The 25143-nt window shown below is 36.8% G+C and overlaps 1 pseudogene across 1 annotated transcript; it reads left to right on the forward strand.

Moving 5' to 3' along the window:
- Window positions 1-3632: 3632 nt before the first annotated feature.
- LOC306643126 (mediator of RNA polymerase II transcription subunit 8-like) lies at window positions 3633-4157 on the forward strand (annotated as a pseudogene). Its single transcript has one exon. The product of its transcript is annotated as a mediator of RNA polymerase II transcription subunit 8-like (transcript).
- Window positions 4158-25143: the final 20986 nt, after the last annotated feature.

Consider the following 25143-nt stretch of genomic DNA (forward strand, 5'->3'; position numbering starts at 1 on the left):
CATGCAGACCATAAAACTAATTTATCATCTGTAAGGTGTACAAAGAAAATGGTAGCTGCCTACTTGTCTGCTTGACATATGAGGTCATTTTTGCCGCTAGCTTTCTAATACTGAGCAATTTTATCAGCTATTTATATACATTAATTGTGGGTACCCATATGCTCAATGTTGTATTTAATAATGCATTGCATTGAATATGCATTCCTTAAGTTTTAGCATGCAGTGAGCATCTTGCATTTAACTATTTGGTTTGCCTATTAAAGGCCATTATTCAGCTATGCCATGTTACCTTCTCTTTCAACTGAATTTATGTTTCTTTAAATCTGGTTCACCCTACTGAAACCCATTGAAGTGGACAAGGCCACCTCACATGTCCCAAGGGCTTCAAGCAAAAGCAAGCAGAGGAAGTGCCATGGTCCACTTAATAATACTCAAGCAAAAGGATTATTTGATGAATCCCTTTCCCCAAAGGACAGCAGCATATTCACGCTTCGCAGTGTAAATATAAATACAGTTCTCAGGCAACAGAGACACAGATGCGAGATAAAGTGTGAAAACTACCGCAGCAAACAGCCATGCCACAGTGATTTCTTAACTAGCAAGGGGAATCAGTTCAAACATTCAAAGCAATCCCAACCCCCTACTCCTCAAACCTTCCTTAGTTTTGTTCCCCAGAAAAGAAAACCGAGTCCGGTTCTGCAAGATCCTGGGCTGACTGGTTACTCTAGCCTTCTCTCCTTGCTTTGAATACCCACCTCCTGATAAGGAGAAAAAAGAAGCCCAGACCATCATCCACCTCAGGAGACATCCCCGCAGCTCACATGTCACAAGTGTTAACATTTGCATCATAAAATTAACTGCTGTAAGACCAGATTTTAAATGGTCCTTATCAAAGACAATTTCTATGAGTATAATCATCTATAAAGTATTATCCCTTAAATTTCTTGGCTCAGAATAAATTTTCAGAAGAGCTTTTGTTACCCAGCAGAACAAAGAGAAGGCACAGTTTTGATCCTGGGAGGAGCAGGATGGGGAACAAGGAAGACAGGCCCAGGTAAAATGTAGCTGATGTGAAGCAATATGGGCAAAGCCAGCCTAGGGACCCAGCTGGTGAGCTAGGCAGATGACAAAGGGAAAGGAAGGTGCTGAGCTTGTCATCTGGGCAGAAAGATAATTGTGCTGCTTCTCTTACCCAAGTGTGTGATCTGTGTGGTTCTGTGTGCTTTGCATCACATAATCCAGCATTGAACTGTGTTCACAGGTCCTTCTAAAACTGGATAACAGAAAATGAATAACAATGTGACCCCTCCCAAATCCATCCTTGAACTCTAGTTCAAGGTGTACTTCCTGACTATTTGGCTGATGCATCTGTTATGTGAATGGAAGAATCCACACATAAATTATGAAAACCCTTTCTTCTTCTGTAGAACTCTGTTCCTACAACTTTCATGCAAGGTAAACAAAATATGAAGAGCAGTCTAGGATGGAAACTTCTTTGGATCCTTCCAGTTATCAAGCCAGAAAGCAGGGCTGTCTAAGTTTGCTCTCAGCCTTCCAATACTAAAATTTTTGCTTAACTTAATAATTAGTTAAAGTTCTTTTGTCTAAATCCTGGGACTTAAATCAAAAAGGCCCGTGTCAAAAAATAATCTTTGTGATTATACCTCATTCTTTCAATGTCCTCTATTCCCATCCTGATTTTCATCACATAGGTTCTATCTGAAATTCTTCCTACTCTTCAAGGAAACAGCCTGGAGTCCTCAGTTTAAGGCCAGCTCAGACATTTGCCCAACCCCATGAAGTGCTTGTTCTTCATCCTTGTCGAATTTCCCTGAAAATCCAGACTCACCTGGATTTGCACTCAGAAAACAGACATGACCCTCTTTATAAACATTGTCTAGAACTGAGACTTCATCTTGTTCTATCAGGAAGTCTTACCTTTCAATCCAAAATGCTTCAGGTCTAGAACATTTGAGCAACTTTTCCCCACAATCATATATAGTTGGAAGATCCTATCTTAACTACCTATTCAGTATGTTAAAGTCATTGACAAATTTATCATTTTTTTTCTATTTTATAGGTGTACAACATATGTTTTTAAGACAAATGCTAAGCCATTCTGCAGCCCTTGGTCAAAATCCACATCAGGCAACAAGTAAATAGATACTCCAGCAAAATTTTTTTCAATAACTTCAGGAGCTTCATCATTTAAAAACTTGAAACATTAAAAAATTTTAAGAATTTTCTTAGCCTTAAACTAAACTTTCTTTTGTTTCAAGTTATATCTGCTTCCTTTGTTATTTATTTTGTGTTCTTTCACTTATTCCTATACCTTTGTGCAATTTTATACCTGCACTTTATTTTTCATACATTTTTATAACTATGAAATGCAAAACTTGGTAATTAGGCTAATGAAATCATTGAGGTCAGGGGAATGCAATGGATCACCCAGAGGCCTTTACAAAATGAGAAGAGAAAGAATTCCAGAACACAGTCAGAAAAACTCAAGAGGCTAATCAGACAGAAAGAACTCAGGGGGCAGAGCTTCCAAGGAGCCGTAAGAAGAATATTCTATCACATGAGAAAAGGGTTTTGCTCTCCAATGCAGCTGATGGGTCAGGCAAAGTGTCCCCTAAATTTAGAAAGAAAAAGATCTTTGATGAGCTTTACAAGATGAGCTGCAGAGTCAGTAGTGGCGATGACACCTGGATGACAAAGTGTTAAGAAGGAAATGGGGAGATGGCCTTAATGACTGAGGATGAAAACTCCCAACACTATTGATTACAGTGGAAAAAAAGAAGAACAGAGACTAGAAAAACAGTTTTAATAAGATTAGAAAGTTTTTAAAAGATAAGGGAGAATATGGGATAACAAGAAGCCCTGAATTGCCAAAACAATCTGAATACAAACAAGAACAAAGCTGCAAGTCTCTTACTTTCTGATTTCAAAACTTACTATTATGCTAACACTAATCTAAATAGTGTGGTACTCGAATAAAGATAGTCATGTAAGCCAACAGAAGAGAAGGAAGAGTCCAGAATTAAATCCTTTCATATGTGGTCAAATAATTTGTGACACAGTTGCCAAGACCATTCACTTGGAAAGGACAGTCTTTTTAGTAAATGGTGGCAAGAAAGTTGGGTATTCACACACAATAGAATAAAGTTGGGCCCTATCTTATACTATCTACAGAAATTAATTCAAAACAGATTGAAGACCTAAAGGTAAAAGGTAAAACAGTAAAATGCATTCAGGAAATCACAAGGAAAATTCTTCCCAACACTGGAATTGGCAGTGATTTCTTAGGCATGACACCAAAATCACAGGTAAGATGTGAAAATGAGGTTGCTGCAGCCAGAGTCAGAGCAGTGCAGAGAGGAGGAGCACTTGCAGCATCCTTAGATGCCCTGTCGAGGCAAGGGACCAGCCTGAGGAACACACTAGGGAGTTTTCATTTATAAATTAGAGAAAGAATGTAGCCTCTGACCTAGTCCTCTGTCCAAGACAGAATTTCATTGTTCTTTGGACAGTTAAACACTCTGAACAAAATCCTGAAGCTTGAGAAGACACTTTTGTTCCCCAACTAGGTCATTATTCCTCTGGTGTTGTCCCCAGACCAAAAGTAAGTTCTCATGCAGCAGAATGAAGGACAAGTGCCTGTTTTCAGCCATGAGACTGTCCCTGATCATCTAAGAACCAACTTGACCCTAAGGTTAAGGAGCAAGAGAAGCAACTTGCAATGGACATTGCCCAAATTGGTGTTGATGGAGCTCAGAAGCAGATTCAGAGCTTGAATAAAGTATGCTCAAAATTTTGGAGAAAATCAGCAAAGATGAGTAAAAATCAGAGAATGGAGGTCTCTGGTCAGACAAGCAGATCTTTAAACCTAAAGACACCAATGCCTTAGTGCCAACTGCTGCTTTTGGGAAGGAGTTGTCTAATTGGAGACCATCAAGCAGCAGTGATTCTGGTTAGTCAGAAGCTGGGACAATCCTTGCAGGAGATAAGAACCACAGCAAGTAGAGATGACAAAAGCTATAAGCCAGCAATGGCAATGCCCATGGGTACAAGTGGCTCAAGCAGGTCAAACATGGAAAAGGCTAAGTAGAAGAAAAACCAACATTAAGTCAGCTTCAGTGCATCCCTACCACTGCTGAGTGTGAACAGCAGCCTCTACTACCAGAGAGTCTTTGCAGAGATGAGCAACATACCACCTTTTGTTCAAGGCTCACCTAGATGGATACAATTAAAAAAAAAAAAAAAAAAAAAAAAAAGCCTGAGCTTTCAGCAACAGATAAATCCTAGCTCTGCAGGTGACTTTATGACTTTGGGCAACAGACCCAAGTTTTCTTAGCTTGTTTGCTCATTTGTAAATGATGATAATACCTACCTCAAGGTTGTTATGAGGATTAAAATGAGAAAGTGAATGTACAACACTTAGCATGGTATAAGAAGTCATCGGTATTCAATAAATTATAGTTTCTAGAGCCAAAAACAAAAAAAAAAGTATGCATAAGATTACCATATGATCCAGCAATTCCAATGCTGGTTGTATACACGCAGAAAAATTGAAATCAGGAATTCACAAAGACATTTATACATCAAATATTTATTATACCAGCATTGTCCATAATAGTTGAAAGGTGGAAACAAACCATGTGTTCATTTATTAGTGAATGGTTAAACAAAATATGATATGCATATTCTGCAGATCATTATTAGTCTTATAAAGGACAATTCTGACACAGGCTACAACATGAGTAAATCTTGAAGATTCAAAGAGAGGTGAAATAAATCAAACAAAACAGGATGAATACTATATGATTCCACTTAGAGGAGGTATTAAAGTCATCAAATTCATAGAAAGTATTACAGTGGTTACCAGGGTCTGGGGAGAGAGGAAAATGGGGAAGTACTATTTAATGAGTACAGAGTTTGGTTTGGGAAGATAAAAACTCTCTCAAGATGGATGATGGAGATGGTTATACAACTGTGTGAACATACTTAATGCCACAGGAATGCACATTTTAAAAATAGATAAATGGTAAGTTTAAATGCATATTTGACCACAATTTTTTAAAGCTGAGGGAGATTATCTAAGAAGAAATTCACTGCTATGAATCCATACAAAGCATATAGGTGAAAACAATATTTATCATCTGAACATTGCATGACTTCCTCATGATGAGCAGATGCTAAGATTCCATTTTTCAGGTGAAAATAACTGAACTGGAGAGAGGCTAAGAGACTTGCCCACAGCGTAATGTGGTTTGTGATTTCTGCCCCAGCATCCTTTCCAGAAAACCAGTAATGCCACTACCAAGGATACTGTGCACAAACACTGGTCTACTTCTACAGCTTCCCATGACGCCTTCCATGGTAGCCTACCCCTTCCCTAGAGCACTTCCCCACTTCTTCCCCTCCAGGGAACAGATTATACACTGAGGTGTATAATCCCTCCTCTAACTGGTTTGCTGTTGTCCCATCTCTTCCTTTAAACATTCAACACTGTTTTTTGGGCCATTTTATGCAATTACAGTACCTATGGATAAAGGAAATGAAAGCTCTTGATTCAGCTGACTCCCAAAAGGAATGAAGAAATGGATATGAATGTGCCTCAGAAATGCTGCCCCATTCCCCAGCTGTTGCCATTGCAATCCATCCAGTGCCACGCAGAGCCATATTAGTGTCTGAGGTAAAAGAAAAATCAGTAATTCTGATCCTGTCTTATTTTAAAGTTTTGATATTTTGTTTATCATGGATTTGTGCATCGATTTTTATTTTCCAAAATGTTGCATTAAAATATTATTTTGAGCCAGGCGCAGTGGTGCACGCCTGTAATCTCAGTGGCTGTGGAGGCTGAGGCAGGAGAATTATGAGTTCAAAGCCAGGCTCAGAAACTTAGTGAGACTCTAAGCAACTTAGCAAGTTCCTGTGTCTAAATAAAATATAAAAATAGGCTGGGGATGTGGGGTTAAGTGCCCCTGGGATCAATTCCCAGTACCAAACATATATAGATGGTTATTAGGGTTTCTGTTAGTACTCCTTAAATTGAGAAGTGTCCCTCACTCGTCTCACCTAGTCCTGGCCCTAAATTTACCTCTTAAAATTAAAAAAAAAAAAAAAATTAAAAAAAAAAAGAAAACAAAAAACCCAAAAACTGCCTTTCCTGAATCAGCTAATAAAGCAAAGTCAAGTCAGGTGCCAGTCAAGTATTCTGTGGATAAAAGCCTGAAAGGATCAGCTGTAACCCCATGTAGAGAACAGCCCAGCGTCAATGTCTTTCATGTACCTTTTTTGACAAGATCGTTTCAACCAAAAATCAAAAGCTTATATTTAAACAGCATAAATTGCATATCTATGAAAAATGAAGTCCCTACAGGCTAACTTTCTGCATTTTTGTTCTCTTTAAAGAAGGTATTAGAGCAATTTGGACTGTCTTCTTAAAAGATTTTTATTGTTTTGTGATAGGTAACAGGAAGCTATCAACTGAATATATAGCCAACAGGTCAGAAAGAAAACAATGTGGCTTGACTGCTAAGGATGTCAGTTCTGTCTTGGGCTTACCAGAGCCTGCAGGAGCGGGTGTGTGTGTGTGTGTGTGTGTGTGTGCACCAGCTTTGCATCTCTCACCAGGCCTTGTTTATCAGCTCCCAGCCAAGCAACCTGAAATAGCTCTGTCTTTTAAATGCTATAGAGATTTTCTCTTTGACTAGGAAATCTATCAGGAGACCTGGCAGAACATTCGCCCACTCGATGACAATGGGGACGAGAAAGTCTGCTCTTCCCTTTCCCGGGAATGCATTCGGAAGCGGCTTAAGAATGCTCTGGTCAGATCTCAAGGAGCAGGACTGTTGAGAGAGGAAAAACTGTCTCCTCATTCGTCAGGCAAGGCAAATGCCATCACACTGCAGGCTCAGTGGGAGAGTGGAGATAATGAGGTATTTTGAAACAGCAGACATTGTCAGAAAGACAGAAATTGGGAAAAGGGCTGAGGTGGTGAGTGATTATTTCTCAAAGGAGCGATGGAACACAAAATGGCTCTCAGTTTGGGTTAAGCAAGGGAGATGAGATAAGGAAGTGTGTTATGAATTATTTACTATTGAGTATAGTTTAGCTTTGATCCCAGTCCTAATTGTGAGGTTGCCTTGGTATGTATAAACTGAAATAAAAGAGAGTTGCCAACTTTTCTGACTGTGTATTCCCATGGACACACATATACCCTGTTGTTCCTTAAAGATTATACATAGGCCAAGTTTAGATTCATTTATAAAGTATATAATTCAACAGGTACTACAAATGTGATCTCTCTCTCAATATGGTCTTCAACCTGGACTGTCACTAAAGATGCATTAATTTGAACTGGTCATGGTCTTTTTACTAACTCTTTTTATTTATAAGCAAAAGTGCACAAAGATAGCGGTAGTATTTATTAAGTGCACACTGACTTGTGTCCAAAAGGCTATACAAGTTTTTAGTATTTTTTGTATTTTCAATGACCTCACAGTATCCTGAATTACCCCAGACACTGTCCAATTTCATCTATTGTCCTGAAATAACATCAACTTTTTACTCTTAAAAGTCATATTAAATAGTGAATTGTATTCTGGCCCTATCATAACCATTTTTTCAATTATCTATTAGATTATTATCTTGAAGAACTGAAGAGACCCTAGACAAACAGGACAAAGGATTTGGCTGTCTCAAGTTCTGGAGAGGGAATGCTGATTAGAAATATCATCTATTTCATAATTTTGCTTCAGCCCCGGTCTGATCCAGAACATCACTCTATCCAGACCTGGCTTCCAACCCTTCCCTTATCCATGTGGAATGTAATACAGCACCTCCCACACTTGTTTACAAGCAGTCTATCAATTGCCAATGAAAAATCAATCAAGAGAAGCATGCAATAATTTAATAGTATACTATGCAGGAGACGGTGCTGGTCATCTGCTAAACAAAAACTCCTGAAGGCTACAAAAGCCTGAAGGGGCCACCATTGCTGCTACCGGGAGGAGATGTAGGAGTGGAAATTAGGGAAACCTGGATAATTCACACCTTGATAGTTTTCCCACAAGAAATGGGAACTTGCTATTGCATCAATTCAGTGGCATTGATTGAGCAGGTATCAGAGCAAACATGACTTCCTCTAAACATTTTCCTGATCCTTCGACTAGGCCAGGTACCAATGTGGAGTTCTTTTATAATCCTCCATACTTCCCTTCTCATAACACTTTCCGTGCTTTCATGTGGTTATTCTTAAATTAGCCATCTTTCAACTAGGAAATAAACCCCTTGATAATAAAAATAATTAACGTGTATTATGTCGGGCAGTGGTCAAAGCACTCTGTATCAATTCGATGAATCCTCAAGGTCTCTACACAGTGATACTCATCTGTCTTCTTGTTCAAAAATGGAGGATCAAGTAGTTTTTTCAAGGTTATACATATTCTAAGTGTTATAGCTAGTATTCAACTTCAGATTGCTTTGAACCCATATGCAGCATTGTCTGCCTTGGAGAGCAGCAATCAGACTGTCATATTCTTTATTTTTCTCCCCATTTTTTTTTCAGATTGTCATATTCTTTACCACTCTTTCCAAAAAGCCTAACAGAGTGCTTGAACCATAATTGAGGCTCAAAAATATTTGAGAAAAGAATACAGGAGAGTAGCTTTTAGATACTGGCCATTAGAGCAGGTGCTCTCCCCAAAGAGCTAAATAAGTCACAGCTCCAGCTTTCTAGGGGCTCACACTCCATCAGGTCCCAATGAAACCCAGAAAGCACAGTACTAATAACATGAAAAATGTGAGTGATGTTTTAGTTATTTGCCTTGCACCACACATTTCAAAACCACAGCATTGTTTTGAAGTTTAAAAGATAAGTTATTATGATTGAGCTTAAATTTAGTGTCATGTTTTGCAAAAGTATTGTGTTGGAGGGAAATACAGGAGAATCATAACATATACATACATAGTAGGCTCAAAAGTCAAGTTATTATGTTGATGTTATAACACATATGCTTAAGAAAAAAATTAATTGTTATGCTGATTTTCATCCCTCTTGAAGATGGCAAATTGTGTCTCAGTAGCAGGTCAATGTACAGAAGGAATTATGGATTAGAACAGTTGACATGGTTCTGGGGAGAACAAGACTAGGTACCTGAAAATTAATGATATACTGTGATATGATATCCTGGGAGACTTCAACATTTTAAAAGTATGGTATCTTTTCAAGTTTTTGAAGTCTTAAGTTGTAACGAATAACTAGAAGGGAGGTATAAGAACATTTCAAAAACGATGAAAACCATATGTAAAGACGTGATAATCATGTCTTTAGGGAACTTTGTGAGAGGAAAAAAAAAAAAAAAACAGCTGACTATAGCCAATAGTAAAGTCATGGGGGGAAAATGAAAGGATGAGACAATAATACTGGGCTTAAATGAATTAGAAATAAGAAGCCTCCAATTAGAGCTTGCCTGTGGAAAGGTATTCAATATTACAGTAGATGGACATTCTTCCATCGTTAATATAGGAACTTTTCCAGTCGTAAACGTGCCTAGAATTATGTACTGTGCCTTAAATCCTCCGCTGCTTGCCAATACTCTATGAGATGAATTCTCAACATTTAAAGAGACCTTTCAGTTCTCCAGTCTCCAGCTACATGTCAACTGCATCTGCACCACACTGACACCATGATGACTGACGTTGGTTTTGATTTGACATTTCAGCCGTTGAAATACACAGGCACACTCACACTCACACACACAGAGCCTTCAACTTGAGATTTGATTGGCATCAGTCATTTCATAACCTGTCTCTTGGGGATCGGACCAATGGACCTTTTTAAAGCTCGCCTTATTGAACTGACCCTTCTGATCTGGACGCATGATTCATACTTGCTAATCTTCTCAGGAGCCTTCTTCACCCTTAACAAGCCTGTCATTTCTTCCTCCTCAGAAATATTTTTCTCTGACTACAAGATGATTTAAAATGTTATTTTTATGTCTGTTCTTAACTTTTGTAAGGAAAAGAAATCTATAAACGCATCAAAGAAGTAACTATTCAAACTGATTAGTGAATTTCCCCATGGAACCCAGGCATCCACCAAGTGGTTTATATTTTAAAGGTACGTGTAACTTCAATCCAACTCAAGAAATACAGCACCTTAAAACAACACATTTGGAAAGGCCCTTGAAGTTTATTACAAACTTTCACCCAGTAAAATAATCTTTGTCACTGGTCTCAGTTAATTATCCTCGGTTCAAATATTTTCTGTTAATGGAAGTTATCTTGAGAGTAAGTCTTATTCAGGGTACTTCTAACACACGCAAGTTCTTCCCTATTTAATACTGAAATCAACTTCCTTTGACTTCACCCTCCTAAGTGCTAGTTTTGTTTGTTTTTTTGTTTGCTTTTAATCTGTAATCACACAAATCAAGTCTCATATACTCCACATGATTATTCAGGGCTGACCTAATCTAATTGTCTACAGTTCCAAAGATTTATGTTTTTCTCATAATCAACCTAGCATGGTCTCTCCCTACTCTAGTCCTTTACCACCTCTCACAGGCTTTAAGGGTGCTTAAAGATTCATACTTGAGAGGTTCTATGACCAGCCTCTGGTCTTTTCAGTACCCTTGAATATGATCCATCTCTTGCTATCTTCTCATGTTTACCGAACTTTAACATTCTCTTAGCACAACATGGTCTTCTTTTCCTAGTTTGAAAACCAGTAAGTGAAAGTTGAACATTCCCTGAGCAGAAAAAAAGAGTTATCATTTACTGATGTGTGTCCCACATTGTACTAAATGCCAGGAAGGGAAAGATGCAAAGATGGGAAAAATAAAAACCCTCAAGAAATTTACACCCTATAGGGGAAACAGAGACACCTTGATACATGATATAAATAGGATGCCAAATGTTATGGTGTGGTGTGTGCTCTTCTTTGAAATCATTTGGGAGGATGGTATAATTTCTCTTCAATGAAGGGAGTGAGAAGGAGGAGGAAGATATCCTCTGTCACAGGAGGCAAAATGTCCACCAACAAAGAGCCACAACTTAAGAGTACAAGTCACATTTTAAATAATAGTGGTACTATTTACAGAGCATCTGAGGTAGTAATGTCCTTGCTGCCTCTATGATTTCAAACCTCTACCCACTTCAGGCTGTACTTTATCCCCTAAAATGTTCTTGGGATACTCCCTGTATACAATTACTCCCTAAACTAAAACCCACCAATTTGTTTTCATTAGTTCTGTGATGAAATACAATAATATAAATTCCCAAACAACCTTTATCTGAAACTATTTCTCTACTTGTCATCAAAATACTAAAGAAAGTTATAATTTCAAAGAATTTCAATTTTCACTTTCATATTTTAATACACAATAATTTTGCATATTTATGGGGCAGAGTGTGACGATTTGATACCTGTATATAATGCATAATGATTAAAATAAGGAAAAGCATTCTGTCTCCCTAACATTTATCACTTCTTGGTGTTGGGCTTTTATCCTCTTAGTCCTTCAGTACTAAAATTTCCAAATCACTGCCTGTTCTACCACACCCACTTTCTTAGGAAAGTTGTCACAAACTTAGAACCTAGAACTAGAACTATGGGTAAATATCCACCCCAAGTAGATACGTAGCTGGAGGGATGAACTTTCACCCCAGTACTGGGCAAGGAGATTGTATCTTGACAGACTTTGGAGAACAGTCAATAGAAGGACAATTAGCTCCAGGGAAATAGAAGGCAAGTTCAGGAGAAGGTAAGGGGAGCAGGCAGGCCATGACTTAGCATCAAAGACTGCTGAGACAAGGAACATAATGACTCAGGCACACAGGGGCACAAAAGCAGGGGTTAGGTGACCCCACCAGAAGTTGAACTTAACGGTTCTATTTGCATCTTGCCTATTCCAGTGCTTCCTCAGGAAGTCCGGGCAGGACTTCTGTTCATGAACTTTACTAGCTGCAATAGTACCGATTATGTTCTTTCAATAAACTCCCTTTCTATTGGAGCCATGGGTATTGGGTTTCTGTTCCTTCCAGCAAAGTAGCCCTTGACTAAGAAATACCTATAGATGCCTCTTAAATTTCTCTTATATTACAGCTTGTTTAAAATCACACTATACCAGCATAGCTTCCAAAGTTTTGTGCAAAAAAAAAAAAAGTCGGAGGGGGGCAAAATTAAGCAAATATGAACACTTTTTTTTAAAATTTTTTATTCAGTGCTTAAATTTAAAAGAGTAAGGGAAGAGAATTGTATGTTATTTTCTTTGCATAATAAGGAAATGGAACTGTTTAAAACTAAAGCTGATGAAAAGGGGAAAAATTAAATGGAGGGATTTACATACTTTATTCCTCAAAGAAATAAAAAGCAGGATGTTGTTTGTTTTGATAGGGGATAGATAGCATAAAGTCAGATGAAGTCTTAGTTACAGAAGGAAGTCTCGGGGTGCATGTGCCTTGCCAAAGTGATCTCTAATCCAAGTGGACAACAATAACTCTGTAAACCAACCAATTTCTTTTTCTTGTTGGCTACAATGTTCAGTTACTGCAAACATCCCATTAAATTGCCAAGTACAGAGTGGTCGTGAACCAGAGGAGAGGTCGTAAGCAAAATGAGAAGGGAAAAAATAGGGCACTTTTTTTTCCTGTTTTTTTTTTTTTTTTTTTTTTACCAAGATATATAAGCTTATTAAGCTTCCCTAGTAAATTTTTTCACACTTTAATCTTCAAGAAAAAAAGCTAGTTTATTCACAAGCACACATCAGGAAGAAAACATATTCTAATAAAAAGTAGACTACACTAAGAGTCATTCCCTGTCTGTGAAAATTTGAGAAAGACACTAGCATGACCTCTCTCTACCTACAGGTCAAAATGAAAATCAAACCTGAATATGAAGGGCTTTTGCAAAATCAAAACAGGCTTTATGAATGCAAGATAGTGTCAATGCCAATTGCTTTCTCTTTTTTTTTTTTTTTTTAGTTGTTGTAAACCTGGAAAGAAACAGAATATAATGATCAGCTTCTCTTATTCTCTCCCTCCTTCACTTCCTTTAAAAGTTTGAAAAGTAATTATTAAAACTTCAGATGAATCCAAAGTTTGCTCATCCATAATGTCTTTATTGTTTCCTGGCTCTTTGAATGTCAATGAGTATTTACCTCAAAATTACTCCTGTCAATTATGAAGGTCCTTATCTTAGCATTGATTTTTACATGCACAAATCAATAGCGGGATATGGCCCAATAATTAATATTGGGAAACTGAATTGCTATTTTTCCCAGGCATTTAGATTTAGCCTCAGAAATATTCCCCTTTGATACTGTATTTTTAGATCTATCCTAGTTTGTTATTGTTTCTATGACAAATTATATCACATCATAATGCTAAATATTTTTAACTCATCATATGGAATTTGGAACTTACATTTTGTAAACAAGGCCAGTGCCTGAGTAGTTAGATGCAAAGTCTATTATACAAAAATATTTTAAATGTGATTACATTCTTTTGTTCAGACTCTTACCACATACTTTCTCCTATGTATTCTGTAATTAACATGTGACATCACTCAATGAGTTTGTTTTTCAACAAATATTGCTATGTGCCCAGTATTGTGTGAGGCACTGGGGAAACAAGAAAGAACAAGGTATTGTTCTTTCCTTTAATAACATCACAACCCATTGTGTGGAAAGAGACAGGCAAATGAACACAGTGAAGCTGCAAATAAGATGCAAGTGCTGTGTGCTGTTTGGGAAGAGGCTCCTTTTCAGTAGACACTGCAGTAGGCTCACACTGACCTGAGACCTAAATGTGTATTTCTCTTCCCAACTGTGTTCACTGACGATGGGATTGAGAAACTGACTGTGGGGGAGTATTTACATTATGGGAATAGGCAAATGCTACAGATCAGACCCCCACACCCTCACCTTCCTAGAGAACCAGCTGGTAGGCATTTACTCACACCACTGTCCTTAACCCTTTCTGAGGTATTAAGGAATGGTAGGGGCTGAACAGGGAGCTGCAATAGTGCCTATTATGTTCTTTCAATAAACTCCCTTTCTATTGGAGCCAACCTTAAAATCCCGTTTTAAACCCGGGCCCCATAGTGTAATTGAAAAAAAGGCTTTTATAAATCCCATTTGTGTTTATGTATAGTCATGTAACAAATGGGAATGTGGTCAATTTTTGAAAGAACAGAACTGTGTTAAATTTAAGTCTTTGGACAGTTGATCACAACTGGCCAAGAAACTGTAGATTGGTCATTTACATGAATAAATAAATATAATAAGGACATATCAACCAAACAAATTATCTCACTTAGCTAATTTCTATTACAGCATCACCAAAAGATGGAAGGAATATCTCCTAGTGCTTCTAAGGTTGTAGAACATCATGGAAGTTTGAAATGTGTTGGGGAGTGTCAAAATAAACCTCAGTAATATTATTTTGCCTTTGAATAGGTATGGTCAAGTAGTTAAATAGCTGACTGATTGTTCAAATTCATACAAAGTACCCATTAGGATAGAAAATCAAATACAGGTTGATAGATGATAAACCTCTGCCTTTTCCATAGGTCAAATCTACTGTGTCATCAAACTATAAAAATATAATATATATATATAGATATATAAATACACAGAGACATGTATAGAAGTACATTATAATGTTAATTAGGATCATGTGGGTGATACACAGGTTTTTCTTTGCATCCTAATAGCCAGAATGAAAGCATTTACTATGGTGATAGGTTTCCTCTGCCTAAAAATTTCAGCTTGTGATCTTATCCAAGCCACCAAGTTCTTATTAATTTTTATATTTTTACAGAAAGCATGGTTAAGACAGAAAATTTCAAAAGGATATTTCAAAAAAGTAAATAAAATAGGAGTATAAGCCTATCACCCCACATCATCCTAATTAACATTATAATGTACTTCTATACATGTCTCTGTGTATTTAAATACTTATATATATATTATATTTTTATAGTTTGATCACACAGTATATTTAGAATTGAAACTGCTTTTGTACATTGTCTCTTTCTGTATCATTATGCATTATTATTCCATAATTTAAATGTCAGCAACATATTTCTCTATTATTACCTAGTTCAGCAATCCCTTGTATTGGACACGTAAATTGTTTCCAATTTTTTCTTTAAATAATATAGCAATGATCACCCATAAATTAATCCTCATATGCTGATTCATAATTAATTCTTTAGAATAAGTTCTTAAAAGAGGAAGTTTTAAAACAAAGAGTAAAACATTTTTATACTTGTTGACAAATACTATCAAATTGTTTTCCCACAAAAATTGTACCAATTTTCACCTCTCCCATAATATCAGAAAATACCATTTTCTTATATCTATCTAAAACTGCAATTTATTTCTTTCCTTGTGATGATTGAAAAATCCCATCTTTAATTTATATTCCTTTGATCATAAAATAAGTTAAGGTTTTTATAAGCTTACAAATCAATAAGCTTATCAGTCTGTTGAAATTCTTTGTGAATTTCCTGTTCATTTAATCAATACTTCAATCAATTTTTATGGGGGAGAAATAAGACCTTTTTATGCTGTAAAGGTAAGAATTCTTTTGTCTATATATTATTAATAAATTCCTCAATGAGACATTTTAATAACTTTTAGGATAAGTACTGCTACCATATTCTTTCTTTATAATACTTCCATAACATACAACAAATCAATTTGTTTTCTATCACCCCCAAGATGAAATCACCCTCTTGACTTACATATGTTATTAATCATGATAACCGTGATGATTATTATGTTAACATATTTGTACAGCACATAGTGTTTATAGTATATTTGTAAAGTTCAGCTGAGTATTTAGTAGTATTATGTTCCTGATGTTTCCATATATCATAGAAGTTATCATACACTAAATTTTATTATACTTAAGAAAAAATAAAATTAGCAGACAACAGTTACTACAGATGAGGAAATTGAGACACAGAAAAGCTATCTGTTTGACTCAAATCCTCAAAGAGTAATTTCTTCTGACTCCCAAACCATTATTTTTCTGTAGTTTTTCCTTACCACATGACAGTTCACCAACTGGATATCATTTCTAATTTCTCATAATGAACAAGTCTGATCACCTATCAGAATGACTAATGCTCTCATGCCATTTTTGTTTTCAGCAACCCATGCAACTGTGGCCAGCCCTCTGTTCATGCCCTGTCACTATTTTACCACACATACATCTACCATTCATTTATTAAGATGATCTAAAGTTCAAACATTTTTATTTTTATAGAATCTTTCCCTGTCCCCCCACCCCCACTGCCCCAGGTACCAGGGGCGGGTATTCTAAAACTCAAGGGCACTCAACAACTAAGCCACATTCCCAGTCCTATTTTGTATTTATTTAGAGACAGGGTCTCACTGAGTTGCTTAGTGCCTCACCATTGCTGAGGCTGGCTTTGAACTCACCATTCTCTTGTCTCAGTCTTCTGAACCGCTGGGATCACAGGCATGCGCCACTGCATTGGGTCTTACCATGTCTCTTAGATACAGAATGACTTAGGATTTATTTTCATCCATTTCACAGAAGAGTGAAGATGAAGAAGGAGGAGGAGGAGGAGGAGGAAGAAAAAGAGGTATTGACTATTTTCAAATAAAAGAATGGAAGCCATTGGATATCATATGATTATTTTAGGCTCTAAATGGTCATCAGTAAACCCTATAGGAACATATCTTAACTCATTTACATTTCTCTCAGAGACAAGCATGATATTGTATCTATCCCCAGATACCTTATAAATTCTTGCTAAATAAACATTCTCTATACCCACTATTACCAGATTATTATTTACCAACTCTTTATTATGCATCAATAGTATATACATTATGTGAGTTAGCTAATGATTATAATATCTCTTAAGAAATAAACAGTAGTTCAAAGTTCTTTACTGTGCTTGTTATCTAGTTACCTAACTATGTTTAAATTGAGAGAATCTAGTTATAAGACTACCATAAATTTTGTCCACCTCTGCATGGTTGGAATGACCCAATGAAAATTGATCACTATAAGCGATTGTTTGTTCACATTTGTTTTTGTGACTCATGAGCAAGATATTTCCCTTAGCTGATGAAAACACATCATAACTGCCCCAAATATGTTGTTCAAAGGAAGTTATATCAGTTTAAGTTTCCACAGAGGATACGCTAATCATATAAATAAATTATACATAGGTACAGGAAATTGCATTAGAGCAAATTGGACAAATTGAGTTTTAAGAGAAGAAAACATAATTCTGCAATTTTAGGAAGAAATAAATATTGACTGAAATGTACATTTTTACAAGTAATGTTATCTCTGATCAGCAACAAACATGTTTCTTGATCAATATTTGTAGTTTGATTCATTTCCTGCCATATAGAACTTGATGGGCTGGTCAATATATCCAAAGGTTTTTAAAATAATAGGAAGGTGGTTTTAAAAGAAGCTTTTCTGAAAGTTTCTTTTCTTTCTTTCATAAGTTTCCTAAATGTCTACAGGAACGGTGAATGCAGTAAGAGTTAGAATCTATTGAAAGAGAAGAATTTTCTTAAGACATGATTAGGGGAAAAGACAATGGCACTGGGCCTTTGGGTGAATGACACAGCAAAATGTGGACTTTCTGCAAGTGTCAAACCAGCTGAAAGATTGAGAGGTTATCAGCAAGGAAAGAGAACAACTCATAAACAATTTGCCATCAAACAAAAGGTGATGAAATTTCAAATACCTTCAGTTACCATGTTCCTCCTTTTTTTCCAAGATGCTTTCTTGACCATTCAATTCAACAGTATTTTGTCATTCTGCAACAGAAATAGGATGTATGCTATTGCATGGGACCTGGGAGAAGACACCAAAAGGACAATGTTTTATCTCTGCCTGCAAAAACTTCATGGTCTAAATAAGACAAACATAGACATATCTAATGATACTGCAGGCTACCATTGCATAAACATCATGAAGAATGTCAGAGCCAAAGGCAATAGAGCACAGGACAGGAAGACAGCAATTCTGGGTAGTGTGTTCCATAGAGGTTTCCTAGACAGTAGAAAATGTCTAAGACTTTGACAAGAAAGGATTCTAAGGTTTTAAATTTTAGGGAAGGATATTTTAGACTCAGATAATAACATGGTACTAAGACTGAAAAGTACCTGATCTTGTGATAAAATTGTAAAGAACCTAGTGAATTACTCATTCAGAGGGTATGAGGAAAGAGTGGGAAGTAGACCTAAAGATTTGAATAATGACTTTGAGATCTTTGATTGCAATTCTTTGATGATAAGATCTTATTTTCTTATTAAACAGAAAGCCACAAGGTTTGGGGGAATAATGAGTACAGGACCATCAAGGTCATATCATCCCATGCTTCTGTAGATTTGCTTTTGTTTGCAAATGCTAAAAGTGCAGTATAGAGAGGCAATAAGTCCAAGGTCAGCAAAAGAAGAAATCTTACATATGAACTTCTAGGTATCTGTCCCAATACCCTTCCCAAAGGGGGCTATGGTTTTGAGGGCAAAATGCAAACCTAATTAAGAAGTAATGGTTGTCAGAAGTTGTCTCCAAGCATTGAACCAGACATACACCAAGGTCCTATCATCTCATCTGTGAGTCAAGACCTGAGATTAGAGTTGCTTTGATAGTAGAAATTCCTTGATCAATATAATGTCTCTTCAAGAATGGGGCTCAGGGCCAACTAATTGGGATTCAAGGAGAGGCTGACCACTATTGCCATCGACACGCTTGGGGTGACCTCTGGATCCCACAAGCACAGACATCTCTGCTCAGAACAAAAGGCAAGAGTAGAGACTCACTTAGAAGTCAGGCTGTAAAAAATCATATCGATTCCTATAGGAATACAAAAGTCAACATCAGCAGAGACTATACGAAAAAGAAAATAGAGATACATGGGAATATTCTTTTAAATGACCCCAACAGATTCAGCTCAGGAGTGGGTGATCTCAGGGCATAGGTGACAAACCTTAGAGGCAGAGATGGCTCAATATGTGAGCAGTTGGCTGAAGACAGACAAAGCCCTGATAGAGAATTTTACAACATCTGTCCATGTTATATTGGGTTTGAATCCAAATCTGACTTGCACAGCTGAGGAACTGCTTGCTGGAACAGGGCACTATTTTCTACAACAATCTTTTCCGAATACTAGCACTATGGACTCTTTCAGAACTGGTGGAGCCCAGTAAACCAGTACAAAGAGATAGTTGTGAGAGGAAAGAAAGAGGAGAAAGGGAAGAACTGCAAGTCTTTTTCAGTAGAAAGAGCTTTTTTTTCAGTTGGAACTTCTTTGTACATACATGTTCTCAAAAATGAATGCTCTTTGTGTCAAAGGGTGTTAACTTTTTAGATTGCAAAAGCAATTGTGTTATTTAAAAATTAGTAAAGTGCACAAAAATATATATAATTGAAATAATTGAGAAGATGTCTCACCCAGAGATAAACATTGCAGTTTAAAATATTTTCTTTCCTTCTTTTTTTTATTTGTTCAATTTAGTTACTCATGACAGTAGAATGCACTTTGATACATCATACATAGATGGAGTATAATTTTTCATTCTTCTGGTTGTACTTGATGTAGAATCCTACCAGTCATATAGTCATATATGTACACAAGGTAATAATGCCTGATTCATTCTATTATCCTTCCTACCCCCATACCACCTCCCCTCCCTTCATTCTCCTGTACGTAATCTAAAGTAACTCTATTCTTCCCTAGCAGCCCATTATTGTGAATTAGAATCTGCATCTCTCTTTCATTCTTTTAACTATATAGATATCTATAATTTCTAGCACATTTGGAACATTTTTGCTGTTGTTCCCTCTTAGTTGTGTTAATTTAACAGTGTAATAAGCATTTCTATTCATCATTAAGTAATCTTCTAAAACATGAAAATAAAAATATAGTTATGGAAATTTTAAATAAATAAACAAAATTGAGCCTGCTTTAGCATAATACAACTGTTTAACCTGGGATGTCATTTTCGTCCTTAAGTGAATCTGCAAAATTCCTCTCTCACCTCTACCACTCAACTAACCCTTCAGTTCTGAGAAGACTGCCTGATGGACTTTCTGACAGCTTCTCCCCACCTCACTTGGCCAAGCGGTCAATCATCCATCCTTTGTGCTACATCTGTACCTTGCATCCCTCAATTAGAATGTTGCCTTCATGAGTTAGGCACTGTGCTAAGAGCTTTCTTAACATCTGCTATCTCATTTCTTTCTCATCACAATCCTAGTGTTGTGCTGCATTAGTCTCCAAATTTTATACATAAAGAGTGAAAATCAGTATGTTCAAACTGACAAGGTCTCACACCTCCCAGAGACAGAGGCATAATCCAAACTCTGGGTTAATTATTGCAAAGACTGTATCCTTCATAGCTACTAAGCAATAGTGTACATCTTAAACTGAACTACATACATAAATTTAGGATTTCTGTTTAAGAAAATATATGTTCTGATTATTATTGATATATTTTAAAATATCCTAAAATTTAGTGACTTAAAAAACACATTTTTAAAAAATATCTCTAGCCTCACAAATTTAGCAAGGTCCTATGCAACTTGACCTTGTATAAAAACAAAAACTTTTTTGAAAGGGCTGGGGATATGTTTAAGTGGTTAAGCATCTCTGGGTTCAATCTCTAGCATCAAAAAAGAAAAAAAAGTTCATGATTTTATAGGTCAGGAATTTTAAAAGTTTCAACTGGATTATTTTTCTATTTTTTCTGGTTTTATTTTTTTAAACTAGAGATTGAAACCCACAGGAGCTCTATCACTGAGTTACATCCCCAATCTTCTTTATATTTTTATTTTGAGATAGACTATCACTAAGTTGCTTAGGTACAAAATTACTGAGACTGATCTTTAATTTGCAATTCTGCTGCCTCAGTCTCCCAAATCTCTGAGATTACTGGCATGCTCCATCACTTCCAGCTTGGCTGGATTATTCTTCTAATTCCATGTTATATAGACTGTACTTATTTAATAGCATTAAGCAAATAGCCTCACCAAGAAAGCTTCTTTGAAATGTCTGGTGTCTGGGTAGAAATGCTGGTGGGCTGTGTTCAGCTGGGACTGTTGATCAGAGCAGCTTTGTGAGAACTTTCCATGGTTTCAGAGCAGTCAGACATCTAACATAAAGACTCAGAACTCCCAGAAGAGTGTTTCATGACACAGAATGTAGAAGCTGCCGGTTTAGTAAGTCTTTCACCAAGAAACTGCACATCCTATTCTGTTGGTAAAAAGAGTCCCAGATTGGTGAAGGAATATAGCCTATACTTATAAAGAGGAGCGGTCGGTCATGTTTAATCTGTCACATCATAGAACTGATTGATAACAGACTTGGAGATATTAGTATTGTTGTTGTTGTTAGGGACTAATTAATATCTCTATAACAGCATTGTTCAAAACAACTTTCTATAACAATGGAAACATCATTTGCCCTGTCTAATATGGTAGCTGTTATGGTTTGGATATAATTTGAGCATTCTCCAAAAATTCATAAATTGAGGGCACTGTCCTCAATATAGCAATATGGAGATGATGGAACCTTTAAGAAAAAAGGCCTAGTGGAGATCCTTAGGTCATTGGGGTGCTGCTCAGGGAAAGGAATACTGGTCTCCCGGAGTGAGTTCTCACAGGGAGTGATGCTATAAATAAGCCTGAACCTTTTCCCACCACTGTGAGACCATTACCACAAGAGACCATCACCTCACATGAGTCAAGCTAATGTCATTATTTTGCTTTTGAATCTCCAGAACTGTAAACTAAATAAATCTTTTCGCTTTATATAGTGTTCCTGCTGCATGCATTTCATTGTAGTAAGGAAAATCTTATAGTAGCCATATAATAGACACATGTGGCTATTGAGCATTTGAAATGTGTCCGTTTTGGCTTCATTTTATTTGACTTTTAAGTAATAAATTTACATAATCATAGAGTAACTAATCATACTATATTGGATAGTATAGTTCTGTAATATTTGCAAAATTCCAGCAAGTTCACAATTAGAACACAAGAAACCAAAATAAAAATGAACAAAAGTTAAAAACAGGTAATTCATGAAATTGGATATAGAACTGACTATCAAATATATGGAAAGCTATTATAGCTCAAATATAATCAATTGAAGGAAAGTTAAGATACTTCACCACAAAAATTGGAATGTTGGCTAATACCAACAGTTTACCATAGAGAAAGGAGTACCTTTTTGCAGTATCGGTGCAAAGAGAGAGTGGGACAGCTGTTTCTGATAGTGATCTTGAATACTTGATTCAATTAAGAAAATGTATAATCTATGGTTAACATAATGACTGACATAAGAAAGGGTATTTATTGTATCAGGAAGGTGGGAACAGATATCCATAACTAGAGGAAAGAGAAAGTAAAATTATTCAATGAGCATTATGGAACATTATCCAGCTATTAGAAGAAATGACAACAAAAGGGCATAAAACAAAATGAATGGACCTTAATAAAATAATGCTGAGTTTAAAAACTAAGAAATATTAGCAATCCTTTAGCACAATATTTTTGAAAAGTAAAATTCCATAAACATGCAAAGCAACAATATGTATTCTATAAGGACACATAAAAACATAAGGATCTTTTTTAAAAAATAGCACTTCGGTGGTTGCCTAGGAGAGGGAGTGGAATGGGAATTATTAAACAGGACAATTAAGGGAGAAAGGGAAGAAAATTTTCACCCAAAAATTGTGACAGTTAATAATAACCATTTACTGCAGCCCTCTTGAACTTGAGGTGCAACAAATTTATTTCCGTATCCAAGAGTTTACACAATACTTTCAATACTTTGTGCATAGTTGTTGCTTGATTAAATATCTTCTGGATGGATGTATGGATAAATGGATTACTGAGTGAATGGATGAATGAATGAATACTGTTAGGAAATACAGATGAGAATTGTAAGAAATTAGATTAAAATTATTGGTAAAAAGAGAGATCATGAAGAAACAACTATTGTTTTTCTGTGGTTCTCTTTGCCCTTATTATTACAACGTCCAGGACCTACTGACATATTCCCAACTATCAATTTTATTCACTTAGGTAAAATTGGAGGAAGAAGATGACTCGGATTGGGGAGAATCTCACATACTGGAAAGGTAACTAACTGAGAGGGAATTTTTGAGATAATAGAGCAAATACACTCATAGCATCAATATGAACTCTTTTGCCTCTGTAGTAAGCAGAAGAAGGACCCCCAAAAGATATCAGGTCCACTTATCCAATAGACAGATTAGAAATTTAAGATGTATATTGGTTTGAATTCAGAGCATCTTTAGATATCTTCAACCATTCTCACTCTGGACCAAGAGAGACGTAGTCCCCTCTGTCACTTCTACAGGACTCTCCTTACCTAGTTCTTAATTCTAATCTAAAACATGACACTTTCCTCAGGGTTAGTAGCACAAGAATTACATAACTTTTTAATATGTTTGCAGCTCCTGCACACAATCTTCCTTTATCCCTTATAGAAGTCCCAAAGTAGGACATTAAAGCACAAAATAGTCACACTATATTACAGAAGAGTTGCTCTTTTCCAAATTCTGCTTTTCTCTCTAGTCCCTGGTTCTCAGCCTTGACACACATAAGACCCATCTGTGCTGCTCTGCAGCCTACTGACGTTTCAGTCCCACCCCCAGAGATTCTAACTTAATTGATCTGAAGTGCAATCTGGGAAGGGGGAATTTGAAACCTCTCCTAGGTGATTTCTCTTCTCACTTTCAGCCAAGGTTGAGGGTCACTGTTCCATTCTCTCTTTTCTTTCTAACCTGGTCTTGGGAAAAGAAGGGCTGTGCTAACAATTCAATACACTTAAAAACAGAAACCACTCACTGCTTATGTTTGATTTAAACCTAATTATATTTTTGAGGTGAAGAGCATTGAATCTTATTAAAGGATAGGCAAACACCAAGTAGAAACAGGATAACGGGACCCTCTGAGAGTCCTGATGACCCTCCTGAGACTCCTGATGATGTCATCACCATCCCTGGGAGTCAGACTGGTAGACGACAGATAGCTGTGAGTCATGAGAACATCAGGTTGGGGGTATGGTTCTGTGGACTGGGCTCATTGTGAGGAGGTCACATGCTTTCTTTTAAAAAGCAACTTACCTGCAGCCCAACTTGGCTTAAGTCAGTAAGATATGCTACATTCCTCAGCAAACAACCTGTTATCTGTTCTTATTGGCGCTCCCTGCCAATAAGAACACAAGTCACCCTAAAGGGAGGGACTTTTGTGACCTTCACATAGGTTCCAATAAATTCTCCCGACCGTAAAATATGTAAAAACAAATTCTAATCAGAGTCAGTCAGCAAGGGCCAAGGTGACTCAGAGTTACCTAGAATCTTTAGTATGCCATTATAATAATAAAATCTCCCCTCCGTGCGGTAAGATCATGCACAGTAGGAACTTAAAAGACTGAAGCAATCCTGTTGTCAGTCAAAAGTCAAGAGGTAGACCTGGGCAGGACTCTCTGAAAACTTCCCCGAGATCTCCAATAAAACAGACAAGCAGGAGGGATGTGCCATCTCTCTCCTCTCTGAGAGAACCTACTCTCTTTTTCTTACTTGAGCATTCCCCCTTTTCCTATTCCTTCTAATAAACTCATTCTAGCTACTATGAGCAACTTGTCTGAAATCCTTCTAGCACGATTGCAAAAAAATGGGTGATAGAAGACCCCTGCAGTGGCTTTGGTTCTGCAAATAGCCTTGCTTTGCAACAAGTCAGCTTCATAGACAAATGTTCTACCTGCACCAGTGATACTGAGCATCCAAACCCAACAGACAGATCCAGCTAAGACTCCTTGCTTTCTCTTCCAAGCCAATCACAATGGCAGCATCACAGTCTGAAATTTCAGGAGGGAAAACAGCTTGCTCCCCAGTTTTCATTTGTGGCACCTCTGATTTAAGTACATTTACAAGGGTTGTGGAGCTTAACATCTACATTTCCCTTCTACATTCTAATTTCCTGCCTCTCTACACTATTTATGTTCACCTGTTACCCAATTAGCACCCCAGTAAGCCAGACTCCCATTGCTGTTTTACCCTAGCAATTAACCCTCTCCAGCACCCCCCTCTGAAAAGAGCT

This window comes from Sciurus vulgaris (genome assembly GCF_902686455.1).
Source record: "Sciurus vulgaris genome assembly, chromosome: 13".
NCBI classification, from domain to species: domain Eukaryota; kingdom Metazoa; phylum Chordata; class Mammalia; order Rodentia; family Sciuridae; genus Sciurus; species Sciurus vulgaris.